Here is a 15,386-nt window from a genome sequence, read left to right on the forward strand (position 1 = left end):
GTAATTTGGACAGCAGAGTGATCTGAGAGATGGGCGGGGAGGTGGATTACATTTGATGTATTTTCAACTAACCCCTGATCTATTAAGAAAAAATTGATTCTTGTCTGTATGCCAAGCTTTTTATTAATAAGGGTAAATTTGTCTTGTTTGTTGCCTTTCTCTTTCCATACATCAGTAAGGCTTAGATCCCTCCTGTACACTCCCAACCATTCTCTGATTTTTGGCAAGCTTGCCTGGTTACCTTTAGGCTGACGATCTGTTTTTGGATCTAAGATGATGTTAAAATTTCCACCCAGGATTTTCTGGGAAGTCGCCGCAATCAGTTGGGAGTACAGTGACTGGAGTGGAATGGGGTCATCTATATTTGGTCCATAGTAACCAGCCACAGTAAGCGTGTTACTAAGTATGCTTACATTCACTATCGCCCATCTCCCCTTAGGATCTACCTCAGATGATAAGATTCTAGATTTCAAAGATTTTTTAAAAAGAATGGCAACACCTTTTATAACGCACTCCAGGTCAGTACATATGTAAGAATCGACCCAATGGAGGGTTTTCATTAATTCTTCCCACTCTTTTTTAATTAAATGTGTTTCTTGTAAAATTATAATTTCACTGTCCAAAGATCTCAGATATTCAAAAAATTTCCTACGCCTACTCTTAGTCCTTAAACCATTGACATTCCAGGAAGTTATATTTATATTTCTCAGATTTTTTTCCATCTCTTTCTGGTGGATAGCTGAAATGCTACTGATTCAAATTTGGCCCTGATAACCCCCCTTCCTTTAAGCTTAACATCTTGCTGAGGACTTTTTTTGTATATTTCCCTACTTTGCTCCCAACCCTTGTGTGCCCCCCCCTCCTCCCTTCTAGTGCGTACATAAAACGACTGTGATTGTGCAAAATAAACAGAAAAAGAAGAAAGGAAAAGGCACGAGGAGACATACTCCCTCCCTGGGAAAGCCTCCCTCTCCTTTGGGCTTTAATTATGGCCCACTTCGAGCCCCGTGCCTGAATACATAAACATCAGTGAGGATGTTACTGCTACCTTTTCTAACCAATTTATACGTCACTTTATGTCACTAATGCCATAAAAACTAAGAGTGTGATTGTATTAGAATTTGGGTGCCCATTTGTTCTAAGAGGGAATCTACTTCCTCCGGATCTCTTAAGTTGTACATCTTGTTCCTCCACATAATCCTTAGTGAGGCTGGGAACTTCATTTGGACTGTTGCCCCAAGTGCTTTTAATTCGGGCATTTTTTGACCCAACTCCCATTGTCTATTTTGTGTCACCTTTGCAATGTCCGATCGGATCCTAAAGGACCAGTCATCTCTGTTATATGCCCAACTTTTCAGAGCCTCACTCAGGATTCTTTCTTTGAGGTTGTAGGTTTTAAAGTTCACTAGGATTTTCCTTGGGTTCTTCCTCTCTTTGGGCTTCCCAAAAGGGTCTTGATGTACCCGCTGGATATCGTATTCCAGGTCAACGGTTTTACTCCATGAGAAATGTTCCTCTATAAGTGATATTATACATTTCTTTATGTCGGACCCTTCTCGCACTTCCGGAACATTAAGAAATCTCAAGTTGCACCTTCTAGATTGATTCTCTAAAGCCTCCAGCTTTTCCTCTATGCTTTTATCCTTTGTCTTCAGATCTCTACTATTTTTCTCCGATAGCTCTACCCTCCTAGTCAGGCCTTTAGCTTCTGCTTCGACTGTGGAGACTCTATCATTTAGAGCTAATAGTTTAGAGTCCAGAGATTCAAATCTTTCACGCAGTTTATTTTGATTTCTTCTGATACTTTGAACCTGGACCTCATCTCATCAAGCATTATTTCCAGCAAGGCCTCTGTACTGTTTCGTGAGCCACTCTGGTGGTTCACGAGGTTAGTATTGGTGGAATTAGTGGAATTAGAGGGAGGAGTCATAGAGGGACAATTGGATCCGGTAGGGTCCGAGAGAGAGTTTTGAGCCTGACTCGAGCTCTGACAGGGGGACCAGCTCTGGGTTGAAGCCTGTGTCAGAGTCAATGACCCTGTTTGCAAACCTACTTCTGGTTCCCTTGTGATGGCTTCTGCCTTTGCCTCCTCTTCTGCCTCTGCCAGTGCACCAGTGGGATCTGGTGTTAAGTTTTCTGCTGGTGCTAAGGACGGAGAGGACCGAGAGGGTTCCATGATAGATTTACTCTGGGCCTTATCCTGCACTTTAAAATAGGACCTAAGTGACGGAGTGATTTTTGGCTTAGTGGTATTTCCCCCTTCACCTGACTCCAGCTTGCCTTCTGCCAACCCCCTCTTATTCAAAGCTTTGCCTACTTGTAAATTCAATGCTTTCCGTGTGACTCTCCTTGTGACTCGTGGAATCACAGGCTGATTAGGAGTGAGGGAGACAGTTGTTGTTTTAAGAAATTGCCTATTCCTTAGGCAATATGACGATTTTCCTTGTGGTTCAGGGTCTGCCGTAATTTTCCTCTATTGCAGCAATTTTCCCAACTTCCTGTTTACAGGTTGTATCCAATGTCAGGTCTTCTGATTCAAGATATGTTGAGCGGGTTACACTGTCTAGGCTTCTCTTGCTTCCCTCCACTTTTACCACAGCAACAAGCCTGCCTGAAATGTTCTGCTGTTGATGTGAGGATGACAATTGGTAGCAGGGTGTTTTAATTACTGGGGCTTCTTGAAGGTTATTTACAGGGCTGATTATCAATTTAAGTTTGTTCTGGTCGCTTATACTGCTCAGAAGATCTATGCAGGAAGGAGAGTCAACAAATTGCAGTTTGTTTTGATTTTGGGATATATGCAGCTCTGTCCTGTTCTCACTTCGAGAAAAAAGTACCCCAGACCAATCACCTTGACAATCTTTTGCGTCTCCACAGCCCACAGAAAGTCGGGATACCGAGCGAATCTCTCCTGAACCTCACCCCCCCTCGCCTTACCTCTAAAAAACACTGTAATCCGGCTTACTGCTCTCCTGCAGTTTTGCCGCGCCCGCAATGCCGCCTCCCACCACCCGGCATCTGCGTGGATCGCCGAGTCACCGATGCTGGAGCCCCGCTTCAGGGATCGGATATCTGCCTTTGCCACAGAGGTGCCGGGTGGTCGGGCAAAATCACAGAGTCGCCGCTGCTGAGAACCACCACCTCCCCGTTCCATCCGGACAAACAGCAAACAGCAAGCAGGTGAGTGGTGTCCGCTCCGGCGTCTTCAGGCGGGTTTTGGAAAAAGGAATCGTACCTTGTTATTGGAACAATCGCCTGACATTAGTACACGGCAAGGGAACCACCGGCAATTCGTGACGAGAATCCTGAGCACAGCAGTGCGGTAGCCTCCTCCTCCTCCTCTACAAGCGCCTCATTACGGAGCTCAGGCACGGAGCTCCCGACCGGACTCAAGGACCATCCGCCATCTTTCCCCTAGCAAGAGCCGCTGCCCTCCTCATGTTGAAGTGATCTTGTATCATGTATTTGAATGGAGAACATTGAGATAGCATAAATGACTCACAATTTCACATTGTTCATATTTTACAGACAACATGACGCCAGCAGAGTTACACGCATTCCAGGTGAGGAAGGAGCGGTACCAACACATCAAGAAAGTCAGCAAAGCGTAACGCAACATGGCGCATAGGTACCAGGAGGAACATCAGCTGTAACATGGAAAGCATTGTCCGGGGTCATAACACGTGGCCAACCCAGTGGCACACAGCCCAACCCAGGCCCCTCTAGTGGCAGTGGTGTATCTCAGCCTGTACCATCTGTGTCCCATCCCCCTACTACTACCACAACACAAGGGACAATTCCACATGCACTAGCGGATCAGGTGATGCCATTTACTCTCTGCGAAAAAAAACAGATCGTGGACAATAATGTGATGCTGTCAGAGTTGAGGAGGGAAATGGCGGAGCAGACAAGGCAACTCACGGACATTAAAGAACACCTGGGAATACCATAGTGTCTGGTCACGATGTGCCCCTCCCCCTCTTCTCCCTTCCCCCATAGTTGTATCTCATAGTTTATTCAGTGTTAGGTAGTGTAGTTTTAGGTTAAGTATAGTTAGTGTTAGATTTTAAGCTAGTTTTAGATTTTATTATAGTATAGTATTTGGGTATAAGTTTCCTTTTACTTTGGGTGGGGGATTGATGTTTTTCTACAAAATAAAAAAAATTATATACAAAAACATATATCTTTGTGTAGCTTAAATGTGTAGTTAGTTTATGTACAGCTTAGATGTCTTTGTCCTGTTTTGTGCCTTAAGGGTGGGAGGGGGTTTGATGCTTTTGATCTGTCTTGCGTGTTTAGGATTAGTTAGGGTAGATATGATAATAGATAATTTAGTAGAGATGATTTTGTCAATGTTATAATAAATGTTCACTATTTTGCAATTCTGCTTGCACTTATGTCAGTGGTGATATGGTTGAGTGTTCATTTTTGGATTTTATGCATGTAATCTCATCACTGGACTCTCTGTTGGATGTGTAAGTGGAGTCGTGACATGTTACTTAGCAGGATGGTTTGTGACAGGATACCTTAGATGTGAGCACAAAAAACTTGAATGGATAACAGTGGGGCAAGTAGGATTTATGGCCTAGTCTAGGGGCAGACGTTTGTGAAGTTCTACATCTTAAGTGTGACTCACAGAGTAGGCCAGCATATGGTTGCCCTTTTACAACACAAGGTAGGGACATGGCATTGAGAGTAGAATGTAATAGCTACTGTTATCCATCACTGAGATGGATGTATGTGCAGGGTACCACAGATTGCCCGGCATCTCACATGCTCCTTGCACAGAGACCATCTACTTTGCACAGACTGTGGCACACTTGCGGCGTAGTGCAAGTGTTTCTGATTCTTTTTATTTACATGTTCCTGTGCATGGAGGCTGATCCTCGAGGACATGCCAGTATGAGTATACTACCTACTTGTGTCCTGCAACAGACTTTGGAATAATTTACACACATTCCTATTGCCTTCATGGATGTAGGCCTAAGTTGGGATCTTGATAAATTGTTGTATTGGAGCAATGAGGGCACACTTAGTTCACACATACCCGTTCATCCCACTGCCCATCTGGATCACAGTGAAAACTATACTTTTGTGTAATTTACCTGAGTGTACTTTCATTTGGATCCGCTACTCCTACATTTTGACAGACTGATATACTGGATTGATCATGGAAAACAGACAACTGTGTGACTTCATAATATTTATTCAAATGTACGTTGACATGGATGGAGACTGGACCAGTACTTGGCCATGCAATCCCCACATTACATTGATGCCCAGTGGAGGTTCCAGACAGAGTACTTAAAGGTAGAGAAATCCAAAGGATGAGGAAGAGTTCAGTCAGCAGGCTGATTGCTGTGTCATTGGTAACCAGAAAATAGTATGGCAGTCCATGTTGAGATCCAAGGTGAGTGTCACAGAGTGTATCGGGGGACAGAGGAAGGTGATATTAGAGGGCATGATGCTGAGCCCAGAACCAAGTTGAAACTGGCCTTACGGCATGGATGAATGCTACTGCTTCCTTCTTTGCAAAAAGGCATAATCATCCACACCTTCGTCCTCTAATGTGTCATGTGCCTCACATGTGAATGGTGGTATATTGGCTGCAGCACTGTGAGGCACTAACACATCAGGGGGCGGAGATGTGGATGGAGAAGCAGCAGCAACAGCATTCATCTGTTCAAGACCTTGCTGCACCAATGCAGTGATGATGATCTGCAGGGCATGGAAAATGCCCACTACATCTCGCTGGTCTGCAGCTGTGGAAGCCATTTGTTCCGCCTGCATCCGCTCCTTGTTCTCCATTATCCTACGCATGCAGGCCAACTCCTGGCTGCCATCGCTGGAGCCACTCTGACTAGACAGGTGTTCCTGTCTCTGAGTCATGACTCAAGGGATGTCAGCCATGAAGTTTTGGCGTGCATTGAGCGGAGTGCGGGTGTCTGTGATGTTTTTGAGGTGGTCCCAGATGGAACTCAGACACCCACTTACGGAATCAAGTTTGGCCGCCAGGCTGTCCACCCCCACCCCCACCTGATGAGCCACCTCCTGCTGGACCTCTAACAAACGGCGCTGGAATGCGAGGTGTGGGTCCTGGATGTCCTGGGAGACAGCCGTGGTGGTAGGTGCTTGCTGCTTTTTAGTTTGTGGAGGGGGTGGGGTTTGCACGATGCAGCTGGGTCACCCTGCTCGTTGAGATGGGGTGCTGATGGAGTCTAGCAGCTGTTGGAGGGTGTCTGTGTTGATGGTGGCAAATTCTTCATCTTCATCAGTGAAGAGTGAGAGAGGCTGCTGTTCAGGAGGTGCTGTATCTCCCTCTGCAATGTAAAGGGTAGATGCATTTTAACTGTGTGTTTCATGTGTGATCATGCATTGGATGTGTTCACAAGCAGACTACATGACAATGTACATTGTGACTGTTTGGGAGGAGATGCCTATTTGTGGCAGGTTGTACACTTTTTCTACTACGTCATAGATTAGAGCTTGTACTTGTACATCGTCAATCAACATTTTACAGCTATGACAAATGTTATTGGCAAGTTTACACACACAAGCAGCACCGATTGTGTCCTCTGTTCAATTGAGTAAGTGATGCAAATTGTCCCACATTGTAGTCAATGTTGATAAGCTCCGATTTAGATGTGTATGCTACATTGTGGGATACTTACAAATTCAGCTGTATTTTTAATACCCCTTATCCCTTTCAGGGAGTGGACCTTCACTTCTGTGCATTTACTATGCTGAGATGTAGCAACCTGGGGTTTATATGTATATTTAACAGAATTGGGACACTTGTGCATTTATTGCCAGCAGATGTCTTACATGAGGGGTTGTAAGTACACGAGGATGTGTCAGTGTATGACTTGCTCCTTTAAGGATGTGGTCCAGAGTCAGCCACCTCAGTGACGTGGCCTGTACTATGTTGAGACGTTTGGGAGGCGGGCATGCTATACATCATGCACTGTCACTTGCCTTGTGAGTTTGGCTCACAGACCCGCACGTTTGCTGGGTAGTGCACATGTCCATGTGTTAGTATCGAGATTAGTTATGGGTGAGGAGGGCCCCCTTTATGCACATTAGCTACTAAGACCGATTTGCTGTTTAAATGTGTGCTGCACTATGCTGTACACATGTGCATCCAGGTAGCTTTGTCTATTGTGATTTGTCTTTCATGCATTGCTTACTGCCCTCCTGTTGGCTTACCCATTGTGAGTATGGTGCTGCATGAGTTTCTATTGTTGTTGCTGGATGGACAGACAGTGTCAACACACATTTCCCTCAACTGAGACACCACATGCAGAGTGTAAATGGCCTGGATTGTCGATGTGTATTTCACCACTGCCCTGCACCATCGGCACCCAGCACTCCCACTGTGAGCCATCACTGTGTTCACAGGGCTGCATCTCATGGACAAGCAGGCAGGCACATTTACTGGAGATGTGGCAGGATGTCTATATGGCCCCCTTGCCTCATCAGCACACATATAAATAACGTCTGTACAGGGACACATCTCTCTGATACTAAACATGAGGATGCAGTGTGTGTGTGACTGATCATGTGCATGAGTGGGCATGCCACCACCAATGTCTGCAAACATGCAGCATTGTGCAAATGTGTCTGGTTTGTGTGCAAGATTGTGTATGTGTAGTTGTGTCACCCTTGATGCACCTGCACAATCTTGCACACAACTCCAATATTAGAGCACATACATTTACATGGTGTTGAGGTGAGAGGGCCTTTTTGACAGCCTGCCGCATCTCCAATAAATGTGTGCCTTTGCTCTTTCATGTAGGCCTGATTGTGTGGTGTAAAATGTTACTTGGACTATATTTGTTTGACTTTTCAGAGCACATTTCCAGGTCTGTGAGCCCCCCAATATGTGTCTTGCAATTTATTGTTTGAATAGGGTGTTATGTGTCTATGCCATCCTGGCCAAGGGAATCTGTGACAAGATCCACATTCATTGTGAGTGTGCACTGAAATATGTTTAATTGTGCATGGGTGCCATTGGTCCGATATCCCCCCTCCCCCAGTCCCTGGTTGGTCCTCACCCTGTTCCTGGTGTGACTGGTCCTGTTCAGCAGGGTCCTGTCCCGGAACTCCAACCACCGTCTCCTTGCTGATAACAGCGGACACCTGTTCCTCCAATGGATCCAGCTCCTCCTGTGGTGCTGGACTCCCACCTCCAGTCTGCATTGCTGCTTTCAGGTTGGCTGCAAGTTTCAACTTGGTTTTGCGCTTGACATCATGCCAGCGCTTCTTGCAATCGTCCACTGTCCTCCTCACCTCTCCGACAGCATTCACCTTGGACACAATGGACTGCCATATAGCATTTTTGGTTGCCAATGACAAAGTGGAGGTGACAAAAAGTTGTTGTTGGTGTTCGGTCACCTCCGCAATCAGGACCTGGTTTTCCTGCTGACTGAACAGCGTATTCCTCTTCTCCTTTGCCTTCCCCTGGGTCTCTGGCTGGTCCTCCTGGGTGTTTGTGGGGTTGCTGTTGGCCTTTGTGCTTGGGCCAGCTTCCTCCATGGCTTTTCTCAGGACTTCCTGCTTTTTTTCTTTTTAGTTCTCGCCTACGCAGTGTACATGCACTGCATAGGAGACCTTTAGTAATCGACTCCCATTTTTGCCCAAAAAAGTGCATGCTTTGCATTGCTTTCAGTGGCAACGCGTGCACGTTTGGCGATTCCCTTGCGGGAGCGAGCTTTGAAACCATCTGTTTGTTATTAACAGATGGTTCTGGCTTGCTCCCTCAAGGGAAACAGGCGCAGGCCCCCTCCTCTCTTCACTTCCCCTCAAACTTGTTGTTTTTTGTACTTTCAGCGCGAGGTGCGTGCGCTTGTTTTTAAATTGAGTTTAATTTCACTAATACATATCAAGTGGTGGGAGAGGTGGAGGGGTGGTATGGACAGTCCTGCAGCCCCGATCTAAGAATGTTTTCAGTGCATTCTTCGTGCCATATGGAAGTGTGTTCTTGGCATAGTTACTTATTAATTTTTAGCATGTTACATGCTAACAACCCTGCGTATGAGCACTCGAATATAAAATGTATCACCTCTCGCCCCGTTGTCTTTCACCCTGTTGTCTTTCCACATGTGACTGAAGACCCCATTTACTGTGGGTGGTCTGTTTTTAGAGGGTGGCACGCTAATCCATTGGAAGCATTTGGCGTTTTGGAAGGGTGCTCTGGCTGAACGCAAGTTGAGGGATGGTGGTCCTTTCACTCGTCAGCGAGTTGAGTTCTTCAACATCTTTGTTATCATGTATCGTAATATAATGGGTTATGAGGCTTTGTCTGCGAGGCGTGTGTGGGTGCAGAAGGGTATTAAAGAACATTGCGCATTGTGTGGGGATGGTCATTATATACATTTTCTAACTCGTGGTGTCACTGTAACCCATCACGTTGCGCTGTATTAATTAACGGTGATGAAGTAAGTGCTCCGTGCCAGGGAGCAGTGCACCCGGGATCAGAGCAGGGTGTACTGTCTGCTCGTGTCTGACTGCCTTCTCTCCTCAGCTCAACAGCCCCCGCAGCCTGATGGAGACGGGCAGCACCGTGAACTCTGCTGGGGATGGCCTGGGACAGTCCCCCGTGCACCTGGCCGCTTGCGAGGGGCAGGCCTTCTTCTTGCTCTGGCAGCTACAGAAGGGGATCGACCTAAACCAGCAGGTGAGCAGGTGGGTGTCCTTACCATCCAGAGGGCCGGGGCAGATGGGCAGAGGGAGTCCCGTGTTTGTACAATACTGTGCTGCGGCCTGAGCAGTTAAGCCATTCCAGGGATTGTATTTAATGCAGACCTCACCCTGGCAAAATAATCAATTCTTTACTCAAATTCCAATATCAATTGCGTCTGTTTCTGGACCTGTGCCACATCGGACCCACGTTTTACACGCAGGTCCTCATGCATTTGTCAAATTCTTTACAGTGTTAATCCATACAGAACTGAGTTCATTAATTGTGAATTACTCATTATCATGCCAAATTACCCATCTTCCATAGTCTGCGTTTTCTTTTTTTAAAGGGTGCTTTCAGGACGGCATTTTTAAAGTAAAAAACACAGACGTGCCCGTACACAATTCCAGTGCAAAATTTGTGTGCTGATATTAAAGTATTTGAATTGTTACATTCTTGCATGTTCTGTACAGTACACATCACAGTGGGAATCCAGGCGCACTAACGGGTTTGTGGTTGCACTACTTTGGACTTTCCACATACGATACTCATTATTGTCTATTTGACAGACAGCAATGTGGAATTATTTAAAATGTTAAATATGTATTGTTTATGAGCATTTATCACAGATATTACCTATCTAGGATAGCAATTAGAACAAATAACAAGCATTGGCATAGCCCATAGGTCTCGCCTTTGGGACCTTATAAGTGTTTAGTTATCCAGCATAAAATCCTTGGTGCAACAACATCAACTGTTGCATGGCTAAACATTTCTAAGGTCCCAAAGGGGAGACCTATTGGCTATGCCAATGCTTGTTTTTTTGGTGTTTGGGCTGCTTAGCGGGCGTTTTATAGTGATTTATTCTGCCTACCTTGGAAAATATAAGCCTGGCGCTGATTAGCAATCCGTTTTGGATCGCTAATTGGCCCATTGCCACTTTTTTCACATTAGCATGAGATTTTTTATTGCCGTAACTCTGGGCCTGATTCACAGAATGAACTTAAGACTCAATCCTAAACTTACTACTATTTTGGCATTCACAGAATGCACTTACTAATTTTGGCATTCACAGAATGAACATACTACTTTTGGTATTCAAAGAAGTTAGGCTTTTGTCTTACGTTTGTCTTAAAACAAACTTAAGAAAGACTTAAGTTAGGATTTTGTCTTAAGTCTGTCTTAAGTCTGTCTTAAGTGTGTCTTAAGTTTGTCTGTAGTTCACATTTTATGGTCCTATCCCATCATTAAAACACTTTCTTAATAGACACTACACCTTATAACAGTTATAAACAGAATAATCATACCCTGTGCCCGAAAAATATTGCTACTTGGCAACATTGAAGGAGGGAGTGACTATCATTATCATGAAGATAATGTAGTTGTGTCACCTTGATGGTCTTAGAAGAAAAGTTAGCTATACCCACATGTGGAAGTCATCATGTCCTCCATCAGTGCAAAATAACAGGTTGAAATTTGGATGTAATGAAATAAAGAAGACTGCAGCACAGCACATAAAAGTGTAAACAGCAGCGAGAAAAATAACAGAAACAAGCCTTGAGCCACAGAGAGAGGTCAACAATGAGTTCAATTAAACGTTTTATGCTGTGGGTCAGTGTATAAAATAGTCTGTGTCAGTGTTGTCAAATGTTGGTTCATGAGGTCCGGATCCCCGGATGACTATCAGGTGAACAAGCACCAACGGAAATGAACAGAGACCTTCTGGCCTATTTCTGTCACCAAAAGTCAGTGTGGGAATCGCATTCAGAATCTATCTCGAGAGTGTGGACACTTGGCTACATCCAGTTTTTCAGATTTATACTGACCCCCTTCCTGTGATCCATATTCTACCTGCCTTGTAGCCATACGTGGCAATGTTGGTCAATGTACCTAGTCTGGCTCCTGGAGTGTCAGATTCGTTATTCGAGCTGAAAAACAAGGCGACCCACTCCAATGCTAAATGTGATCTAAATCTCTATGAGGATATTCTTTTTGTACGTTGGGGGTGGGCCCTTTGCTAAGGAAATTCCAAGTAGACTGTATACTCGTCAGCTTTAGTCGGCCTGTGGTTGTTGGAGAAATCACAGCCCAAGCCAGGGCAGATGTAGTACATATATAAGCATTTGTTATCCCACTAACTCTTTGCATGTTGCCAGAAAAGACTAATTTCAGCTGTGGTGCAATTCCGATCAATTTCTTTCGAAGAACAAATTTATGGTTCTGTCTGGAAGAGAGGATAACGATTGAGGAAGTGGTAGGGACCATGATTGTATCATTGTTCTGAGGTCAAATGTTTCTCCAGTGATTACCAGTTTGTGTCCCCACAGTATGATTACTCATCCCCCACTGAATTTTCCAGGTAGCCCATGTTAGAAATGGGATTTCTGGTTGGCTAAGGCTTGCGCCAAAGCCAGGCAGAAACCACCACTCTAGTCAGGGCAAGGGAGTCACACGCCAAGATAACCCCTGCTCACCCCCTTGGTAGCTTGGCACGAGCAGTCAGGCTTATCCCGGAGGCAATGTGTAAAGCATTTGGCAAAACACACACACAGCAGCAACACACTAGGTACACCACAAAAAGGAACTCCACACAAGTTTATATATAAAAATAGCCTTTTTCTTACCATAAACACATTAGATCATAATCGCATAATTAGACTGTGCCAACTGGCAATGGGCAGTATTTACAGGGGATTGTATACACAGGACAGGGCCACGTGGCCTGCTGTCAGAATCAGCACTTAGTAGAAATAGCACTTAGAACATAGGACAATTGTAGTACCAAAGAAAGAATGTAGAACACAACCAGTAACCACTGGTAAAAGGTAGGTACACACTACGCAATACTAACCACCTTAGGCATAGATCACTCAGGACAACATGCACTCACTAGCATAAACTATAGTAGGCAAAATAACCTCCTGAGCATAAAAATACTGTTAGAGGTATAGATATAAAAGCATTGCACATTACACATAAATCACATTAGGCATCAGGTCATTACTAACATGAACACAAATACCTTCACCTTGCGTAGAATAACATTAGATACAGACCCGCAGACCAACTTGGCCTCTCAGGGGCTCCCATGCCCTTTGACAAAGATGTGATATTGCAGCACTCCACTTATCACAATATATAAAGTCTCTTGGTTATTGACTCAGCACTTCAGTAATATCAAATAGTCCCAAGGCTCTTCAAGAGCCCCACGGCTCCCACTTGATTTTGGGGCATTTCTGTTTTAGAGCCCACGATGGCTCCAGCGTGGTGAGGGGGAGGTTGTTCCTACAGAGCCCAGTTCTCCCCCATAGTCCTTGCCGCATATTGGGCATTACAGAGCCAGATGAGATCCAGGAGGCACACTGGTGCCAGGATCAGTTTCCCAGCTGCACAGCACTTAGTGGGCAGCTGCATCGTTTAGGCCCTAAAAACCCTTGCACATTCTACTTTGGCTGCCTGCGCAGCCCAACCCTCACATTTTGGACAAAGGGCATGGGAGCTTATGAACTTTAGGTGCTAAGGAGTTTAACGGCGCTCTAGAAGGAATACACTACACATACAATTTGCTGCTACTATACAACGCCCGGGTGCTTGCAATAAGATTGGGGAAGATAGCACCTCACTTCCCACCACCTAATCAACCGATGAGGCACAATTGACAAAGATGTGATATTGCAGTACTCCACTTATCACAATATATAAAGTCTCTTGGTTATTGACGCAGCACTTCAGTAATATCAAATAGTCCCAAGGCTCTTCAAAACTTCTTCTTTTATTTATAAATCCGATTCCAATCCCATGCCAACGCGTTTCGCCGAGGTTAGTGATAACCATTCGGCTTCATCAGGGCTGGAAGTAATACAAAATACGTTTTTTACCATTCTCACTTCAATTAAATATAACAATTTGCAGCTTTTTAGAAAAACAATAGTCTCAAAGGTTAAACAAATAACAACATAAAATTCTTATCGTAATACATTACACACAAAAGGTGCCCTAAACATTTCATGCGTTGCATTTAAGTGAAAGAAAAATGGTTCATTACTACGGAGACCACTCGTGACATATTCACTGCACTCCCATGCGTGATATTTAGTTATTATAAATTGTATTTACCTCAACTTGGCTTTACAATGCTACCTATTTGGGGATAGAGAAAACGAATCCTCAGTCTCTACACAATGGGAGCAAGGACTGCACTTTGAATCAATGCGCTGTGTTTACATAAAGATATTTCATGACTTTTTGAATTAAAACCTACCTCCTGCTTTTCTACTACTCTCTTTTCCAGTAACCTTCCTTTATTCTTCAGATCCTGTCAGTACCATATCCATAATTAAATCAGTTATCCTAAAATAAATAGAGACATATTCACATCTTACTATTTGCTTAATTTAATCATCACGTTTCTTTTGATACCACTAATTGAATTGTCACTTCTTACCTGTTTTTATACAGGTTGGGTATATGGTACGGCGTTATCACTAGGTCTCTACGTGTTTCACTTTCCCTCAAATCGGTGGTTAATCAACCTGAAAATCAACAGAAGTCTTACTATACATTTACTGCCGATCCTGCATTACCCGCGGTCTATTTAAATACAAAACAGAAATCGTACCTTAAAAACGCCTATTCTGTCAATTTCTCACCATCACCCGTTATGTCCTATGGTTATGCCTGCAATGTTATACGTTTTTATTAATACTTGATCCATAGCCGAATTAAACCTTAAAGTACCCTCAACTCGCATCTGGTTTACCTTGCTCGGTATATCCGGTCGCTCCGCGAGTACAGGAAACACCATGCTTCTTCCTACTTCCGATTATACAGCCTCTATGAACAGCAATAATGGACTACCCTTTGAAACTGGTAGTCGTGTAAATATATTGCGGCCGCCATCTTGGAACGGTTTAGTTTCCTTATTGCTTACATATACTGCGCAACAAGTTGCTAAATATCCAAATGGTCTCCTAATTTAACGAGTGAAAATAACATAGAAATTTTCCATAAAATGGTAATTGCTGACTTAGATGCAAATGAGAGAAAAGCCAGTCCAGGAGGTTATTTAAAAGGTAACCTAACACGGGTTGAAAGGATTTCTCTTAATAAACTAGTGAACAATACTGAGGTCATCATCAGAAAAGCGGACAAAGGGGGGAACATAGTTGTAATGGATAGAGATGATTATGAGAAAGAAATTTACTCCCAACTTGACAACAAAACAAGTTATGAAAGAGTTAGTCAAAATTCGATGTTCTCTCTGATTACCTTGATAAATACTCATCTTAAACAATGGTTTGACGAGGGTCTACTGGATGAGGATGAATATCTATTTCTTAAGGTGAATCGCCCCAGGTACCCGTGTCTTTATACACTGCCAAAGATTCACAAGGACCTACCATTTCCACCGGGTAGGCCGATAGTATCGGGTATTGGGGGGCCAACAGAACATCTGTCCCAATTTGTTGATGTCTTTCTTCAACCGATTATGTCTAATTTGCCATCTTATATAAAAGATACACGCCATATTTTGAAAATTTTGGGTGATATCAAATGGGAAACCGGAATGATACTGGTTACTCTTGATATGATCTCATTATATACGAGTATCAGGAATGAATTGGGGCTGAAAGCCTTAGACCACTTTCTTTCTAGAAGACCTGCCAGTCACTGGCAACATACTCAAATGACCCTGGCTATGACTGAA

At 44.1% G+C, this 15,386-nt stretch overlaps 1 long non-coding RNA gene across 4 annotated transcripts in view; it reads left to right on the plus strand.

Annotated features, from left to right (window-relative positions):
• LOC147731584 (uncharacterized) overlaps positions 1-15,386 on the plus strand; it is a 793,594-nt gene that overhangs the window by 440,208 nt on the left and 338,000 nt on the right. For 3 of the 4 annotated variants that reach the window (XR_015308453.1, XR_015308452.1, XR_015308454.1), the window contains one exon: positions 9,524-9,676. This is a non-coding gene — a long non-coding RNA (uncharacterized LOC147731584). Of the gene's footprint in view, positions 1-9,523; positions 9,685-15,386 lie in introns of all 4 variants that reach the window. The other variant, XR_015308455.1, reaches the window with a different exon arrangement.

This window comes from Lissotriton vulgaris, chromosome 2_1, assembly GCF_964263255.1.
Source record: "Lissotriton vulgaris chromosome 2_1, aLisVul1.2, whole genome shotgun sequence".
NCBI lineage: Eukaryota > Metazoa > Chordata > Amphibia > Caudata > Salamandridae > Lissotriton > Lissotriton vulgaris.